General features: G+C 33.3%; 5 non-coding genes across 5 annotated transcripts; all 5 read left to right on the top strand.

Moving 5' to 3' along the window:
* The first annotated feature begins 311 nt into the window (after positions 1–311).
* Positions 312–411, top strand: LOC148782122 (U6 spliceosomal RNA). Its single transcript, XR_016056719.1, has one exon. It is a non-coding gene; the product is annotated as a U6 spliceosomal RNA (small nuclear RNA).
* Positions 412–673: 262 nt separating this feature from the next.
* On the top strand, positions 674–781 carry LOC148782121 (U6 spliceosomal RNA). Its single transcript, XR_016056721.1, has one exon. It is a non-coding gene; the product is annotated as a U6 spliceosomal RNA (small nuclear RNA).
* Positions 782–1,093: 312 nt separating this feature from the next.
* On the top strand, positions 1,094–1,198 carry LOC148782120 (U6 spliceosomal RNA). The gene has a single exon (XR_016056718.1). It is a non-coding gene; the product is annotated as a U6 spliceosomal RNA (small nuclear RNA).
* Positions 1,199–1,877: 679 nt separating this feature from the next.
* LOC148782119 (U6 spliceosomal RNA) lies at positions 1,878–1,985 on the top strand. The gene has a single exon (XR_016056720.1). It is a non-coding gene; the product is annotated as a U6 spliceosomal RNA (small nuclear RNA).
* A 1,606-nt stretch (positions 1,986–3,591) lies between these two features.
* Positions 3,592–3,690, top strand: LOC148782118 (U6 spliceosomal RNA). The gene has a single exon (XR_016056717.1). It is a non-coding gene; the product is annotated as a U6 spliceosomal RNA (small nuclear RNA).
* The last annotated feature ends 14,170 nt before the right edge of the window (positions 3,691–17,860 follow it).

Here is a 17,860-nt window from a genome sequence, read left to right as displayed (position 1 = left end):
TTTATTTATATTTGACAGCAAATGCCGGTTTGGACGGACCTTTACTTCAAACTCTTGGAATGCAAGTAATTAATTGCAAATCATTCGAAATCCGAGATATTTTGGAGTTTGGAGTGCTCGTGCCATTTGAGAATGATCCAATTTCATCGATAGTATTATATTAAAATTTCCCGTTATCGATGCTAACTTTAAATACGAGAAATTGATTTGCATCGGTTGACTATAAAAGGTTTTAATAATGATGATGACCAACTGACTATAAAAGTATCAACTATCAAGGGAAAGTGCAAGCATACTGTAATAGTAGTAATATCTTAAAAGATATTCGATGAAATTGGAATGGTAAAGAGTAGATCAGCTTGGCCCTTGCACAAGTATGGCACACACTACTAGTAGCAGCAAATTTGTTTTGACAAGTAAGGATAATTTGACCTGGCCTGTTTGGACAGACCATTTACTTCTAACTCCTATAATGTGGCTGCTCGTGTCATTGATAATTATCCAATTTCATTCATAATATCACATTAGAATTACCCATTATCGATGCTAATTTTAAATACGAGAAATTGATTTACATCAGTTGAATATAAAGGCTTTGATAATTATGATGATCAACTGACTATAAAAGTATCATCTGTCATTCAAGGGAAAGTGCAGACATGCCGTAATAGTAGTAATCTCTTATAAGACATTCAATAAAATTGGAATGATAAAGAGTAGATCGGCATGGCCCTTCCACAAGCATAACATGCCCTACTAATAGCAGTAGGAGCAAATTTGTTTTGGAACGTGAGGATAATTTGACCTAAGCTGTTTGGACGAACCATTTAATTCTATCTCCTGTAATGCAAGTAAATAATTCCAAATCATTCGAAATTCGAAATATTTTAGAGTTTGGCTACTCGTGCCACATGAGAATGATCCAATTTCATCGATAGTACTACATTAGAATTATCCACTACCGATGCTAACTTTAAATACAAGAAATTGATTTACATCAGTTGAATATAAAGGCTTTGATAATAATGATGATCAAATGACTATAAAAGTATCAACTGTCATTGATGGAAAGTGCAAACATGCCGTAATAGTGGTAATCTCTTAAAAGACATCTAATGAGATTGGAATGATAAAGAGTAGATCAGCATGGCCCTTGCACAAGTATGACACACCCTACTAGTAGCAGCAATTTTGTCTTGGAATGTGAGAATAATTTGACCTGGGCTGTTTGAACGGACCATTCACTGCTAACTCCTATAATGCGGCTGCTCGTGCCATTTGAGAATGATCCAATTTCATTGATAGCATCACATTAGAATTACCCATTACCGATGCTAACTTGAAATACAAGAAATTGATTTACATCAACTGAATATAAAGGCTTTGATAATTATGATGATCAGCTGACTATAAAAGTATCAACTATCATTCGAGGGAAAGTGCAAACATGTTGTATTAAGAGTAATCTATTATAAGACATTCAATAAAACTGGAATGATAAAGAGTAGATCAGCCCTTGCAGAAGTATGACACGCCCTACTAATAGCAGTAGCAGTAAATTTGTTTTGGAATGTGAGGGTAATTTGACCTCGGTTGTTTGGACGAATCATTTACTTCTAACTCCTGTAATGCAAGTAATTAATTTCAAACCATTCGAAATTCGAACTATTTTAGAGTTTGGGCTACTCGTGCCATTTGAGATTGATCCAATTTCATAAATAGTATTACATTAGAAATACCCATTATCGATGCTAACTTTAAATACAAGAAATTGATCTACATCAGTTGAATATAAAGGCTTTGATAATAATGATGATCAGCTGACTATAAAAGTATCAAATGTCATTGATGGATAGTGCAGACATGTCGTAATAGTAGTAATCTCTTAAAAGACATTTGATAAGATTGGAATGATAAAGAGTAGATCAACATGGCCCTTGCACAAGTATGGCACACCCTACTAGTAGCAGTAGCAGCAACTGTATTTTGGAACGTGAGGATAATTTGACCTGACTTGTTTGGACGAACCATTTACTTTTAATTCTTGTAATGCAAGTAATTAATTTCAAATCATTTGAAATTCGAAATATTTTAGAGTTTGGGCTGCTCGTGCCATTTGAGAATTCCAATTTCATCAATAGTATTGCATTAGAATTACCCATTATCGATGCTAACGTAAATATCAGAATTGATTTACATCAGCACACTATAAAGGCTTTGATAATGATAATGACTATTTGACTATAAAAGTATTAAATGTCTTTATGGGAAGGTGCAGATATGCCGTAATAGTAGTAATATCTTAAAAGGCATCCGATAAAATTGGAATGATAAAGACTAGATCAGCGTGGCCCGAGCATAAGTATGACAATCACTACTAGTAGTAGCAGTAACAACCATTTTGTTTTGGAATGTGAGGAGAATTTGACCTAACCTGACAATTGCACTTATTTCCAATTAACATCTTAATTTATTTATCGGGAAAATGAGCTATACTGGTGATCAGTTTTAAATATATTGTAGATATGCCCCTTCAGAGCACTCGAGATCAAATTGATCAAATCCACCTCTGTAGGGCTTGCTTAAATTTAATTGTTTATGAAAACCCATGCAAGGAAACCACTGCTAAAATTTCCTTGCATGGGTTTCCATGCAAAGAAACTTTGCATGGCCCTTACACAAGAATGATACGCCTAATAATAGATTAGCATGGCCATGCTAATCTACCCATGTATTAGTAGCCATGTCATGGCCATGCTAATCTATGTAAGAATGGTCTTCTGAGCTCCTAGGGGAGATATTGTTTGATGTACTTTGGACCTATATCAACTTGTTTAGTGAATGAGGATACTGAACAACTTTGATACTGAGCAACTTTGAAACGACAAAGACTATTAACATAGAGGACAAAGCTGGTAATAGCATAAGGTGATTCTCCATTGATCCAAAGGATGCCCATGGCACTAGAATTGTATTCTTTGAGGGGATTTTGAGTGCAATATGCTTTTCTATTTCAAAGCCTGTAATTTGAATAAACTGAACTTTTTCCTGAATACAATCATTCCCTTGTAATCATGATTGAGTTTATATTCACTTTAGAAAATTGTGGTATGCAGCAATGTAAAAGCCGATGATACCATTAATTTATTTATTTATTAGTTTATTTTATTATTTAAATATGTTAAAAAAGTAAATAAATAAATTAAGTCAAGTAGGTTGGTTAATTATGATAATCATAATGAAGTTATTTAATGGTAAATGCATGGTTTGATGTTGGGAAATTTTTAATCAGTATACAATAAACTCAGTGTAACTGCATAGCATATAGATTTGTTTATGCATGATAGCTAAGAGCTTGTTTGGACAGACCATTTACTTCTGACTCTTGCAATGTAAGTAATTAACAAATCATACAAAATCCGAAAATATTAGGAGTCTGGGCTGGTCCAGCCATTTGAGATCGTCCCACTTTCATTGGAATTCCCTGTTACCGATGCCGACTTTAAAAACCTTGATAAATTGATTTACATTAACTTACTATAAAAATATCGAATGCCATTTATGGGAATGAGCAAACACGCCGTAATAATGGTAGTCTCTTCGAAAGCATCCGATAAAATTGAAATGATACAGAGAAGATTAGCATGGCACTTGCACAAGGTGACAAATCTTTAGTAGTAAAAACTATTTCGTATTGGTATATGAGATAATTCGACCTTGCATGACACATGCATTTATTTCCAAATCTTACTTTACATAAAGAGGAATGAGCTATATTAGTAGCCAATTTTGAAGATATTACAAAATTTGATTGTTCAAGGCCCTCGAGATCAAACTTGATCGGATCCACCGCAAGAGGGCACGGTAAAATTTAATTTTCATGGAAGGCCATGCATGGAAACTCTAGCCAGGTTGGGACTGGAGGAGTATTCCTCGGCCACTGGGGGAAATATTTCTGACATATTCCGGACCTATAATCGCCTTGCTCAACGAATGAGGCAGAATGGTAGAAGGTGATTCTAACAATGTCATCCATTGAACCCAACAGAGCCCATGTTATCTTCAACAAATAATAGATAAAAGAAGAAACATTGTCATGGATTTGCAGATTTTGTTCAACCATGATTACACTAAGGTCAATGTCATAGCCAATATAAATAACAGTCACTATTGAAAACACCAGCTAAGCTCAAGTTTTGAGCTCGATACTTTTTAGAGACATGGTTACTCAATAGGACTCATCGTTTGAACACTATAGTAGGCGGTTGAGTTCTAGCCATTGGGGCGCGGGCGTGGGTGCGTGATGACTGTTGGCTCTTGGCTTGGCGCTTACAATTATTGGAAGAGTTCATCCACAGCTAACCGTTGAAGGTGATTGTTGGGTTCACAGTCACATAATACAACAAATAGCCAACCTTTCTTCTTTTTTCCTTTTTTTTTTTTTTTTTGGTAATTGCCACCTTTCACTCTTTATAAATAAGTGGATGGATTCTTATTTTTTGTGCAATAACTTTCTAATCGTTTTTTTAAAAAATTGATAGTGGTTTTAAATGTGTGAGAATAGAAGCCTAGACTTTTAACTGGAGCACAAATGGTGATACTACCATGACTTGTAAAAAGTATTCACTTTTTTTCTTTACTTGAGACAACTCAGTAAAAAGTATTAACTTTTTTTCTTTACTTGAGACAACTCTAGTGCTCTATAGGCTTGTTTGTAGCATGCAATAACAAGCCAGCATTTGTGTGACCTTCAATTTGGAGGAGAGAGAAATTGAAACATGGATCGATCTCCAATTTAGAAAGAAAGATGACAAAGTTTGTACATTTCCACCCCTTTTAAAGGGAGATAAAATGACAAAAAGAGAGAGAACAAGAGAGAGGAAGGGGGAGAGTGTAGTAGTTTGTAGACCGGAGAGAGAGAGGGTCCTCGCCTAGTAGAGAGATGAAAGGGGTATGCTTTCTTTTATAGAGAGAGAAATTAATATAAAATAAAGAATGGTTCCTGATGCCCCTCTTTTATTAAGTTTATTAAGTGGGCAAAGTTTGTACTGAGGTATTAGGTATAACCTTCTACCACAAAATTTGTACTGAGGTACAATTTTTCGTAGTAGAAGGTTGAGTAACTTGATCGAGTTTCAAAAAAAAATTATTATAAATATTCATATTAACAAAAAAAATTTTAACATCCTTAAAAGTCTATGAAAAACTCATAGATCCCCATCATTAACTTTTTCTCCCCATAATTACCTCCAAAACCCTTTCTCTTCTATTTAATTCCCCGTTCGTATAAAAGTGAATAAAAGCTTACAAACTCCCATGAAACGCTCTCTTTGTATCGCTTTTCTCATGCCCATTTTCTCTCTCTCTTTCTACCTTATCTCTCTCTCTCTCTCCACCTCTCTTTGGGTTTTGTCTACGGGGAAAACACTTACTGTGGACTCATTCCAAAATAGCAAAAAATTAATAGTAAATATTTGCATTCTCTGCAAGTATGATGAAGAGAAAGTTATCATTTATTCTTACAGTGTAGTTTCACATATAGAAAATGGGTGTGGGCACTGGATAAATTAGGATTTCATCGTACTTATCCTAGATATTAATTTGTTGTTATTGTCGAAGATAAGGATGGTGGTATGAAGAGCTGCAATTTTGTGGGAAGTATGAAAAAAAAGAAATAGAAAGGTTTTTTAGGGGAGTGTATCAGATAAAGAGAGATTGAAGAAAAAGATTCCAGAAACCATAACCAGCTCGATAATAGTACAAAGGAGCTTTGGAGTATTATCTAATTTCAATATCATGGTGAATACTCATGAAGTGGGTAGATTGGCACATGCTAAACATAGACCAATAGCGGTATAGAATGCACCACCTTAAAGTATGATCAAGCCAAACTTTGATGAGAGTTTTTTTGATAATTCTAAACCAATTGGATTTGACGGCTTAATACGGTAATTTGGGGAATTATTTGATAGACTACGGAAAACGACAGGGTAACGTATCAGAGATGATTCTTTTTTTTTTTTCTTTTCTTTTTTTTTGGGGTGAATCAAAGATGATTGTTTTGGCATAAGGATTAAGAATATTAAAGAAAAATGTATGAATACTTCAATAATTGTGAGGGGGCTTTCTATGAATGTCATTAAATGGTGTAAGAAGGAGCAAAGAATGTCTTAAATTTTAAAGCATTTGACTTGAAATCGTGGATGGTTATTTGAGGTTTGAATACCTCATTTCAACATGTTTATTGAGAAGCTAATGGGGTCGCTAATGAATCGGCTAGGTTGGGGCTTGGGCATGAGGAGATTCTCATCAAAGTGTCGTACTATATTGTTTTGGTTTTATATGTAGATTAGTGTCTTTATATATTGATGTACTCTTCTTTGATGTTGGGAATAGGCTTTAATGATGATGATGACTCTTCTTTGATGTTTGATATGGAAGTAATATTTTGTCAAAAACTAAAAAGGGTGCGGTTTGTATGGAGCTAAGGCTCTAAACAATCATAGTAGAGCTCACATTCAAATAGTGTTGAAAAATGTGGTTTCAATATTGAAAATCTTTGTGATAGACTTAAAATATATTTTCATATCTAATTATAAAATTTAAAGCTTAAAAAATAGTGTAGATCAAACAAATCTATGAAAACTTAAAAATCTTGAAATTTGATGGTCTAAAAATGCATTACAAGATGCACTATTTCTAAAACTTGAAATCCATTTCTTTCTCTCATCCATACATCTTGATGTTGATATAATCAATTTGAATATATTTGAGCATCAAAACGACCTCTTCCAAAGGAATTTTTAAGGTGGGCTCTAATTTGATTGTCTAGAATCTCGCCTCTATATAAACTTTTTTTTAAAAAAAGGTGCGGTTTGGTCAACTCCACTACGTTCTCCAATTCATCTCCAACTCCTTAAATAACCTTCTCTCTCTCTAGTCTCTTCAAATAGCGGTGTAGGCAGCACTGCAATGCCACCACTACCCATCAACACGAAGTACTTAGATAGAGGCTTTGAAAGGCCATAGTGCTTAAGTAATTTAGGGGTGGCAATGGACCCGGACGTAACCCGGGATTCAAGGGGTAGACTCGATCCAGGTTCGGGTATAGGTTAAAAAATTAGACCTAACGGGTCGGGTTATAGGTTTGATTGGGTCCGGTCAAGTTTAGGTCCAGGCCCGGTGATATATTTTGAGTCTCAATATATGAAATATGTTTAAATATAATTAAATACATAGATATTTTAGTTTTCGGATCGGATATGAGTCCCATACTACATTTTGGGCTTCCATTCCAAGTCCGACCCGTTGCCACTCGGGCATAAAAGTGCGGTTAAGAACAAATTGGGTGATTGGAGCTAAACAAATCTGGTGCTGCCAAGTGGTATGATCATATTATATAGGCCATACGTGGCAAGGGCCTACACAAAACTTCCTTCACACTGTTTTGAACGGTGTTTCGAGACTTGGCCCGGCTGGACTCAGCCGAGTTGCCCTGTATATATACAATTATAAACAGCTCAAAATAAAACATTTCTAAAAAATATTAAGAAATATAGGAATGTGGCGTAATTTATTTGTACATGACTTGATTTTTTGATAAAGATCAGTGAATGGTTTTTACCAAAATTCCCATTTTTATATTTTGTTTTTTATATATTTTTTTAAATATCCCTAACTATAGATGAATTTTTAGACCCAATTTTTTTATACTCTTTCAGCTTATTTTAACTCGTTAAGGTTGTTTCTTGTTCCATTTTACTTTTACTTCCTTTGTTTTATTTGTCATTTTTTTAAAAAAATTTAAAGCTTTTGTCATGGCTCTAATGAGTCCAGACTCGTCCGAATAACTCCCCTCGGGCCAATGTTGAATACATTGCCCGAAATAAGCTTGTTTTTAAGTGAGGAGGGGGTTAGAGAGAGAGAGGAAGTATATTGTAGAGAGATTTGGTGGGGCTCTTCTACAATCCAAGGGTGAGAGAGCTTCTGCAGCAAAGGGGTAATTTTATAGAGAGAGAGACTCATAAACAGGAAGAAAGAGAACAAATGACATGTACATAAAAACATGAAGAAAGGTGTGGGAAGGGTTCTGTTTTCAAGAGCTTATGCTTTAGAAGCCTTTTTTATTTACTTTTGGACCAACATGAGAATTAAATAAAAGAAAAGAGGCTTTGAGGTAATTAAAATAAGAAGCCTTTTTTTCACTTTTGGACCTACAAGAGAATCAAATAAAAGAAAAGAGGTTTTGAGGTAATTAAATAAGAACAAAGGCATTCTACATGGGAAATGGAATTTAATTTATTGGCTTTTTATGGACCCCAGGGTTTTAACATGGACTATATTTTGCATGAAGTGGGTACAAGTCCTTTTCCATATTACTAATTAGAAAAAAAGTTTATATGCGGTTGCAATCTTAAGATGTAGAATTAAGGTTGCGACCTTAAAATGACCCTAACATCATAAAAATTGGGGTTAAATGCTATCAAATTGTTTAATCTTTATTGTAAGGTTGCGACCTTACCGTAAAGATCTAATCTCTACCTCATTTATGGTGCTGCCGCTTCATTTGTTGTGCCATCTCAACATAGTTCTAAATATATTACCACAAAATATCCTAGTTGATCCTATACCAATCCACTTATGTCAGTTGGGTTGAGGTTAGCATGGGAACTACCATTAAAATTTAATTTGAAGTAACCCTCTAATGGTGGGGTTTATATATTTGATCTTAACCTTCTTTGTGGCTCAATTTAGTCTAGGCTAGGGTTACCCTAGGAGCCATGTATTCAAGCTCGATTTTCTCTTGGGGGCTCAATTTGGTAATCTCTTTGAATTACAATATCGTATTAGTTTTCTAATTTCCTCGATTTGGCAAGCTTTAATTTTGGTCTTCAATGATCGTTTCTTTTAAAAGTTCTTTTGTTTCTTTCTTTCCATAAAAATCTGATATCTAATATGCGAATTCTCGATTTTGGCATTCTAAGAATGTTGGGGGCACTAGATAAACAAGTATCAATGTATGGTCCATGCATTTACATATTTAGGGCCTTCCTGTCGCTGGCATGAAATGAATAAGCTTTATTTTAAAGTTGCCAAGCCTGTGACCCCACTTGGGTGTGACTATCATATGAATACTTCCCTCCTCCTTATTAAGTCGATACGAGTGTTTGCAAAATCGAGTGCTGTCAGATCAGAATCAGTCATTACTCGGTTTCGGTTTGGACCGGTTTTAGCGATTCAATGGAGTATTATATATATATATATATATATTTTTTATTTATTTATTTATTTTTTTAAAAAATGAGAGATTTGCTTATATTGTATTTTTCAATGTTTTTCATCATTTTAGCAAAGATTGAAAATTGGTTTGGCTATTGATACTTATTTTTACATTTTTCCATATTTAAAAAAAAAAACTAAAAATGCCCTACACAAATTAATTTTTAAAATTCATTTTTTTCACTAATTTTCAACTCCATTTAGATGTGCTTTATTTAATCATGTTTTTAATATACTTTTCATGTTTTTTTAGATTTTGTTTGTATTTTTTAAACACTTTTTTGACCGGTTGGGTCTTGCCAAGCTTGGCCGATTGACCAATTACTCAGTACCGACCCTTGGCCGGTTTTTCAGGCCATTTCGATTTTCGAACACCGGTCGAAACCTAATAATCAGGTAAAATTGTATTTCATTCAATTGTTTTCATTTGGTAAGAATATATGATTTTATGGGTAGGAATTATGATTTTATGGATCACAACTAGCCCTTTATGGACAAGCGAGTCAGCCCAGAATCAGTGGGTGTGCAGTAGTCATCAGACTCGCCTACATGCTTGACTCGGTTTGGCTATGACAATATTAAATTACCAATTGGATTTTAAAACACTACTCACAACGAACACACAGAAAATCAAATGCCAATATGACCACGTACAACGTGGAGTCTACCCTACTTCCCTAGTCTACAACTTTCATAAAAAGGGTCATAAGATTACTTTCTTGCAAGAGGTACATTGTACATGATTATATTGATTAGGAAGAGGTTTTTATAAAGCCTAGGTCTTATGAAAACAAAATAAAACATCATATGGAAAGTACTTGCAACAATTGGAAATCCCCATGATGGCTATAAAATCAATTTTAAATAATGACAATGAAATTTGAAACTCAAAAAATGATACAGATCTAGCATATATATGAATACTTACTTTCAAAGATAAATAAATGGTTTAGATAATTTGTTACAATATATATTATTTTTAGAACTTGAAATCTTTTTTTTTTCTTTTGACAACCATATTATTCAAGCCAAGACGATCATTGCAAAGGTTTTCGAATGCTTGAATTATAATTTTTGATGAGTTATAAGTGAGGCTTTATTTAGTTTGGTAGGGATGCAACTCTATCAAACCATTTTCCTATTGATAAAAGGGGCCAAAAGATACCAAGGAATTGTAATATCATAAAAAGGGTCAAAAGATTACAACCATCTTTTAAGGATATGCTTTAAAATTTCTATGTCAGTCTGATACTTCCTCAAAATCAAATTTGAAATTTCTCGAGTTATGCTTGTTTGGCCTATTGAGAAAGCTAAACAATAAGAGGTATTTTGGTAATTTTATCTTATTTCATTAGAAACAATTGGCTGGCAAAAAATTACCTTTGTACCTTTATCTATTTTATTTTTAAATGCATAACACAATTTCTTTCTTTAAAAATACGACTTATGTGTTCCCAATACTGAACTATTAGGGGCAACCTAGTCTTTTCACTGTCGATGCAAAATGACCTTTTTGGCCCTAGTTATTTAGCTTTGGGGAGACGAATTGAAATTTTTCCTGTGAAACCTTTTGTTCTACTTTTCTAAAGCGGAACAGTCTTCAAAATAACACCAATAACTTCATTTTTAAGGCATGGGTGGTTTAAATGATGAAATTGTAGGACCCTGGGAGTGGCCTAGAAAACACTGACCAAATTATAGCAGTACCTTTGCTTGTTTTTAGTTGGTCAAATTATTGAAATGCCTTTTTTTTTATTCAGGTTGATTGTCCTTGAACAAGGATAATTTGAGATTTTTAAGATATTTTTTAACATGGCACCTCAGTAAAATGAAAATTTAAATAAATCCTTCAATTAACAGTTAATGGAGAAGGGTTTTAACCCTCCAAATAATAGTCCCCCCACTCTATCGCAAGCCTAGGTCTTGTATAATATTTCCAAATATAAAAAAGCAAACAATGAATGGGGTTTCTATGAGTCTGCGGACTCATTTGTACACATGCGGCCTCCTCTAAAATCCATTTTAGATGTGAATTTTTTATCTCTTTTTTTTTGTTTTTTTTTTTTATGGATTCATCATCTAGCCAAGGTGATCATGAATAGGAAAATAAAAATAAAATTTTAATTTTTTTTTTTTTTTGGTATCTTTAGGTGTACCATCTATATGAAATCTATGGAAGGTACACTTTTATACAACGTCCATAAAGATGATGGACGTATGTGAGTTGGCATGCTTTTGTAGCCGCTGACTCACGCAACACTTTTCCCAAAACAAATCACAAATGTGTTATGCAAAGTCCTATGCAATGGATCACAGGATTTGGGGAATTTACTTGTGTATCTGTGACCTCATTTCCTTGTCTTCTTTTTTTTTTCTTTTCTCTTCTCATGTGACTTCATCATGCACATCATGCACTTGGGCCTACCTTGTGTTTCACAAAGGTGAAGAGAAACCTTTGAAACTGTAATTTCTCCTTTAAAAAATAATAATAATTGCAATGGGGGGTCTAAAATCACATTGGCATTTTTTACCCTTTACAAAAATTATTGTGCGGAGGAAACATTGGTTCAAGAACATTCAAGCAAATTATTTTTAATGTTTTTTTTGGGTAATTGATAGCCCTGTCCTTTTTTTTTTTTTTTTAAGATAGATCATGGAGTTAGATTTTTTTTATCGAGTCATTGGGTGGCGTCAACAGGATTAAAAACCACAATATGGAAACTAGATACAAGGGTGCTACCACCACAACCCAGCCCTTTCCCTGACAAAGGATAAGACAAATAGTTTAGAAGTTAATTTTTTGAAGGTGTTGGGAATGAAAACCATAATGTGGTGACTAGGGTATGGGGGTGCTACTTCCATGATCCCGACCCTTTTTTTTTCTTTATTTACTTATTCACCCAAATATAAATTCTGTATGAAGAACTTGGACAAGTGTTGTGTTGTTATATTTCGAACATTATGATCCAACCAAGTTATCTGTAAGGATATGCAGATGTTGTAATCAGGTCGGGTAGGCCCGCTAACAACAAGTCGACTTGACCCAACCATGTCCAAGTACATATCCAAAATTTAGACCCGAATGGTTGGGTTGCAATCCAGCTTGAACCTGACCTCGTTGGGTTGGGTCTACCCGACCAACCAAAGAGGTCACCTCTGGGTCAAGACAAACCTTGGACCTTATCACATTGGATTAGGCTAAACTCGGGTCAGGCCCAACCCAAATCTGATCCAACCCATTTACACACCTGCAACTTCTTTCCAATACCCTGGTCCTCCACTTCTCCTCGAAAGAAATGGCACCTCCATTGACCAATGCATAGACCAAGGATTTTTTATTAAATAATCCTTCATCTGATGAATATATTCATTTGATAATGCAATAAAATAGATAATTATTTTTGGAAAAAAATATCAAAATATACATGAGATATCAACTATTTAACATTTTAACTTGTTTAAATATACATGGGAGAGGGCAATTTCAAATTGGAGAAATGAAAAGGGGGAGATGCTTCCAAGTGTAAATTCTATTTGTTAATGGCTTGTGTAGGAAGGGAATGACCATTTTCCTTCCATTTCACGAATAAATTATGTACTGACATAAGTCCATTTCGTTGCTTGTAATAGGGCCAATTCTGCTTTATAAATAGAGAAAATATCAAATTTTAAACCTTTTGAATATTGAAATCCTATTTTATCAAGCATACCAAAGAAAGAGAAAATATCACTAAAATAGTCGAATCACTTTTAAAAATTCTTTTTTTTTTAGAGTTACATTTTAAAAATTCATTAAGTTATCAAATCAACTATTTTAGTACTACTAGTCGGATTATGTGCATTGCACGTAGGAATGAAATAAGCGATCACGTAAATGATCATGTAAATATGCAATAGAGACTACATAGAAGCACAATGAAATCTATAACATCATAGCAATAAAACAATGGCATTGTTGTCATTGTATGTGATGGAAATGTAAAGCATAGTTTATAAGGATCTTTTAAAAATATAGGTCGTTATTGTCATTGTTGTGTTATGACTTTTTAATTAGATGTCTATCTATTAAATGAAATTAATTTATGTGTTAATTAACTATTTTTGAATTCCATGGTAAGATAAGCTTGATTTCATTTCAAAATTCCAATAGCTTGAGAGCCCGTGCATTAGATTAATTTATAAAATTTTAAAAACTTAAACCTACAAATACCCAATTTAATTTGAATTTTCAAACAACCAAATGTTAGGACTAAATATTATGTGAATTCAATGCTTGAAGATTTTCATGATATTTCAAGTTTAATACTTAACACGTCAGGCATACCAAATCAGGTGCACTGCCTATGCATGCACAAATACCCAATTTAATTTGAATATCTATATAATTTGAACAAAATATTATGGAAATTCAATGCTTAAGATTTTCATGATATTGCAAGTTTAATATTTAACACGTCATACCTACAAGCATACCAAAGCAGGTGTACTGCATGTGCATGCACAAATACCCAATTTATTAGAATTTCCAAACAATTTGAACTAAATATTATGCGAATTCAATACTTGAAGATTTTCATGATATTTCAAGTTTAATATTTAACACGTCATACATACAGGCAACCAAAGTAGGTGCATTGCATATGCATGTACAAATACCCAATTTAATTTGAATTTCCAGACAATTTGAACGAAATATTATGCGAATTCAATGCTCGAAGATTTTCATGATATTTCAAGTTTAATACTTAACAGGTCATACCTACATGCATACTAAAGCAGGTGCATTGCATATGCATTCACAAATACCCAATTTAATCTGAATTTCTAGACAATTTGAAATAAATATTATGCGAATTCAATGCTTGAAGATTTTCATGATATTTCAAGTTTAATACTTAACACGTCATACCTACAGGTATACCAAAGCAAGTGCACTGCATATGCATGCACAAATACCCAAATTAAATTGAATTTCAAGACAATTTGAACTAAATATTATGCTAATTCAATGCTAGAGGATTTTCATGATATTTCAAGTTTAATACTTAACACATCATACCTATAGGCATGCCAAAGCAGGCGCATTGCATATGCAAATACTAAATTTAAATTGAATTTCCAGACAATTTGAACTAAATATTATGCGAATACAATGCTTGAAGATTTTCATGATATTTCAAGTTTAATATTTAACACGTCATACCTACAAGCATACCAAAACAGGTGCATTGCATATGCATGCACAAATGCCCAATTTAATTTGAATTTCAAGACCATTTGAACTAAATATTATGCGAATTCAATGCTTGAAGAACTTCATGATATTTTAAGTTTAATACTTAACACGTCATACCTACAGGCATACCAAAGCAGGTGCACTGCATATGCATGCACAAATACCCAATTTAATTTGAATTTTCAGACAATTTGAACTAAATATTATGCGAATTCAATGTTTGAAGATTTTCATGATATTTCAAGTTTAATACTTAACACGTCATACCAACAGGCATACCAAAGAAGATGCACTGCATATGCATGCACAAATACCCAATTTAATTTGAATTTCCAGACAATTTAAACTAAATATTATGCGAATTCAATGCTTGAAGATTTTCATGATATTTCAAGTTTAATACTTAACACATCATACCTACAGACATACCAAAGCGTGTGCACTGCATATGCATGCACAAATACCCAATTTAATTTGAAATGCCAGGCATTTTGAACTAAATATTAATCGAATACAATGCATGAAGATTTTCATGATATTTCAAGTTTAATACTTAACACGTCATACCGACCGGCATACCAAAGCAGGTGCACTGCACATGCATGCCCAAATACCCAATTTAATTTGAATTCCCACACAATTTGAGCTAAATATTATATGAAGTCAATGCTTGAAGATTTTCAAGATATTTCAAGTTTAATATGTAACACGTAATACCGACAGGCATACTAAAGCGGGTGCACTGCATATGCACGCACAAATACCCAATTTAATTTGAATTTGAAGTAAATATTACGCAAATTCAATGCTTGAAGATTTTCATGATATTTCAAGTTTAATACTTAACATGTCATACCTATAGGCATACCAAAGCAGGTGCACTACATATACATGCACAAATACCCAATTTAATTTGAATTTTCAAAATATTTTATACAAAATATTATGCGAATTCAATGCTTGAAGATTTTCATAATGTTTGAAGTTTAATACTTAACACGTCATATCTACAGGTATACCAAAGCAAGTGCACTGCATATGCATGCATAAATACGTAATTTAATTTGAATTTCTAGACAGTTGGAAGCAAATATTATGTGAATTCAATGCTTGAAGATTTTCATGATATTTCAAGTTTAATACTCAACACGTCATACCTAAAGGCATACCAAAGTAGGTGCACTCCATATGCATGCACAAATACCCAATTTAATTTGAATTTCCAGACAATTTGAACTAAATATTATGCAAATTCAATGCTTGAAGATTTTCATGATATTTCAAGTTTAATACTTAACATGTCATACCTATAGGCGTATACCAAAGCAGGTGCACAACATATGCATGCACAAATACCCAAGTTACTTTGAATTTGAGAAAATTTGATCTAAAATATTATGCGACTTCAATGCTCTAAGATTTTCATGATATTTCAAGTTTAATACTTAACACGTCATTCTTACAGGCATACCAAAGTAGGTGCACTGCATATGCATGCACAAATACCCAATTTAATTTGAATTTTTAGATAATTTGAGCTAAATATTATGTGAATTTAATGCTTGAAGATATTCATGATATTTCAAGTTTAATACTTAGCACATCATACCTACAGGCATACCAAACCAAGTGCACTGCATATGCATGCACAAACACCCAATTTACTTCGAATTTCCAGACAATTTGAACTAAATATTATGCAAATTCAATGCTTGAAGATTTTCATAATATTTCAAGTTTAATACTTAACACGTCATACCTACAGGCATACTAAAGCAAGTACACTGCATATGCATGCACAAATACCTAATTTAATTTGAATTTCTAGACAATTTGAAGTAAATATTATGCAAATTCAATGCTTGAAGATTTTCATGATATTTCTAATTTAATACTTAACACGTCATACTTATAGGCTTACCGTAGCAAGTGCACTGCGTATGCATGCACAAATACCCAAATTAATTTGAATTTCTAGGCAATTTGAACTTAATATTATGAAAATTCAATGCTTAAAGATTTTCATGATATTTCAAGTTTAATACTTAACACGGCGTACCTACAGGCATACCAAAGCAGGTGCAATGCATATGCATGCACAAATACCCAATTTAATTTGAATTATTAAACAATTTGAACTAAATATTATGCGAATTCAATGTTTGAATATTTTCATGATATTTCCAATTTCATATTTAATATGTCATACCTACAGCCATACCAAAGCTGGTGCATTGTAATGCATGTACAAATACCTAATTTAATTTGAATTTCCAGACAATTTGAACTAAATAGTTTGAGAATTCAATGCTTGAAGATTTTCATGATATTTCAAGTTTAATATTTAACACGTTATACATATAGGCGTACCAAAGCAGGTGCACCGCATATGCATACATAAATACTACCATACAACTGTGACCATGGGATAAAGTTTGGAAGGTGCTGAGGGTAGGCTAAATCACTGTTCATTTTCGCTTGTAGGTGTTTGAAAGGCTTTTCTGCATATATATATAATGTTATCATTCCTTTAGCTTCTTCATCAACAACTTGTCTTACTTTTTTCTGCTAAAATCAAAAATAGTTCCTCTGAAGTCCAACCTATTTTATTTAGTCAAGCAATGAAGGCCACATCATACAACGATCAAATCCAGTTAACTGAAAATAAGAGCTACTTCTAAGAAATGATATCATCATCATCACAGCCATTTCCCAACTATTTGGGGTCGGCTCAAGAAAAGATCCATTCCTTAATAATGAGAAGAAATGACAATATTCCCTTTGCATTGTCAGGAATATGGGATCAATATTCAACATCATCATGGATATTTTTCTTACTTGAGAGGGAATAAAATTTCAAAAAAAAATCTCCCATCATAACTCAATTATATATATATATATATATATATAGAGAGAGAGAGAGAGAGAGAGAGAGAAAGAGAAATTATACAATGCAACTATTGTATCTTAATATAATGAAACGGTGTGGTGGCTATATTTCAGCCGTACGATCTACTTTAATCTAATGGTTTACATATAGACAACAAAAAAATATTGTTTAATCCGAATTTCACATTTTGAATTCGAAATCAAATTTAACGGTCAAATTTGAATCCCTCTTTATTTGCTTCAAATCTTACCACCTTGGTCTCTCTCCGTGACAACAGGGGGGTGCTCTCTCTCTCCATTGTGGCCAGAGCACCAAGGGCTCTCTCACTGTGGAATTCTTAGAGAGAAAAGGTATAGAGAGAATAGAGGAGTCTAGTTTAGGGCAGTAGAATGAGATGGGATATCTTGAGAGAAAGAAAGAGAACAAACTTTAGAGAGAGAACTTGAATCAGAAGG

The sequence above is a fragment of the Amborella trichopoda genome, chromosome 5, assembly GCF_054954075.1.
Source record: "Amborella trichopoda isolate Santa Cruz 75 chromosome 5, AtrichopodaSantaCruz75HAP2 v2.0, whole genome shotgun sequence".
NCBI classification, from domain to species: Eukaryota; Viridiplantae; Streptophyta; class Magnoliopsida; order Amborellales; family Amborellaceae; genus Amborella; species Amborella trichopoda.
The sequence above is the reverse complement of the archived record's forward strand: the minus strand, read 5'-3'. Positions and strand labels throughout refer to the sequence as shown.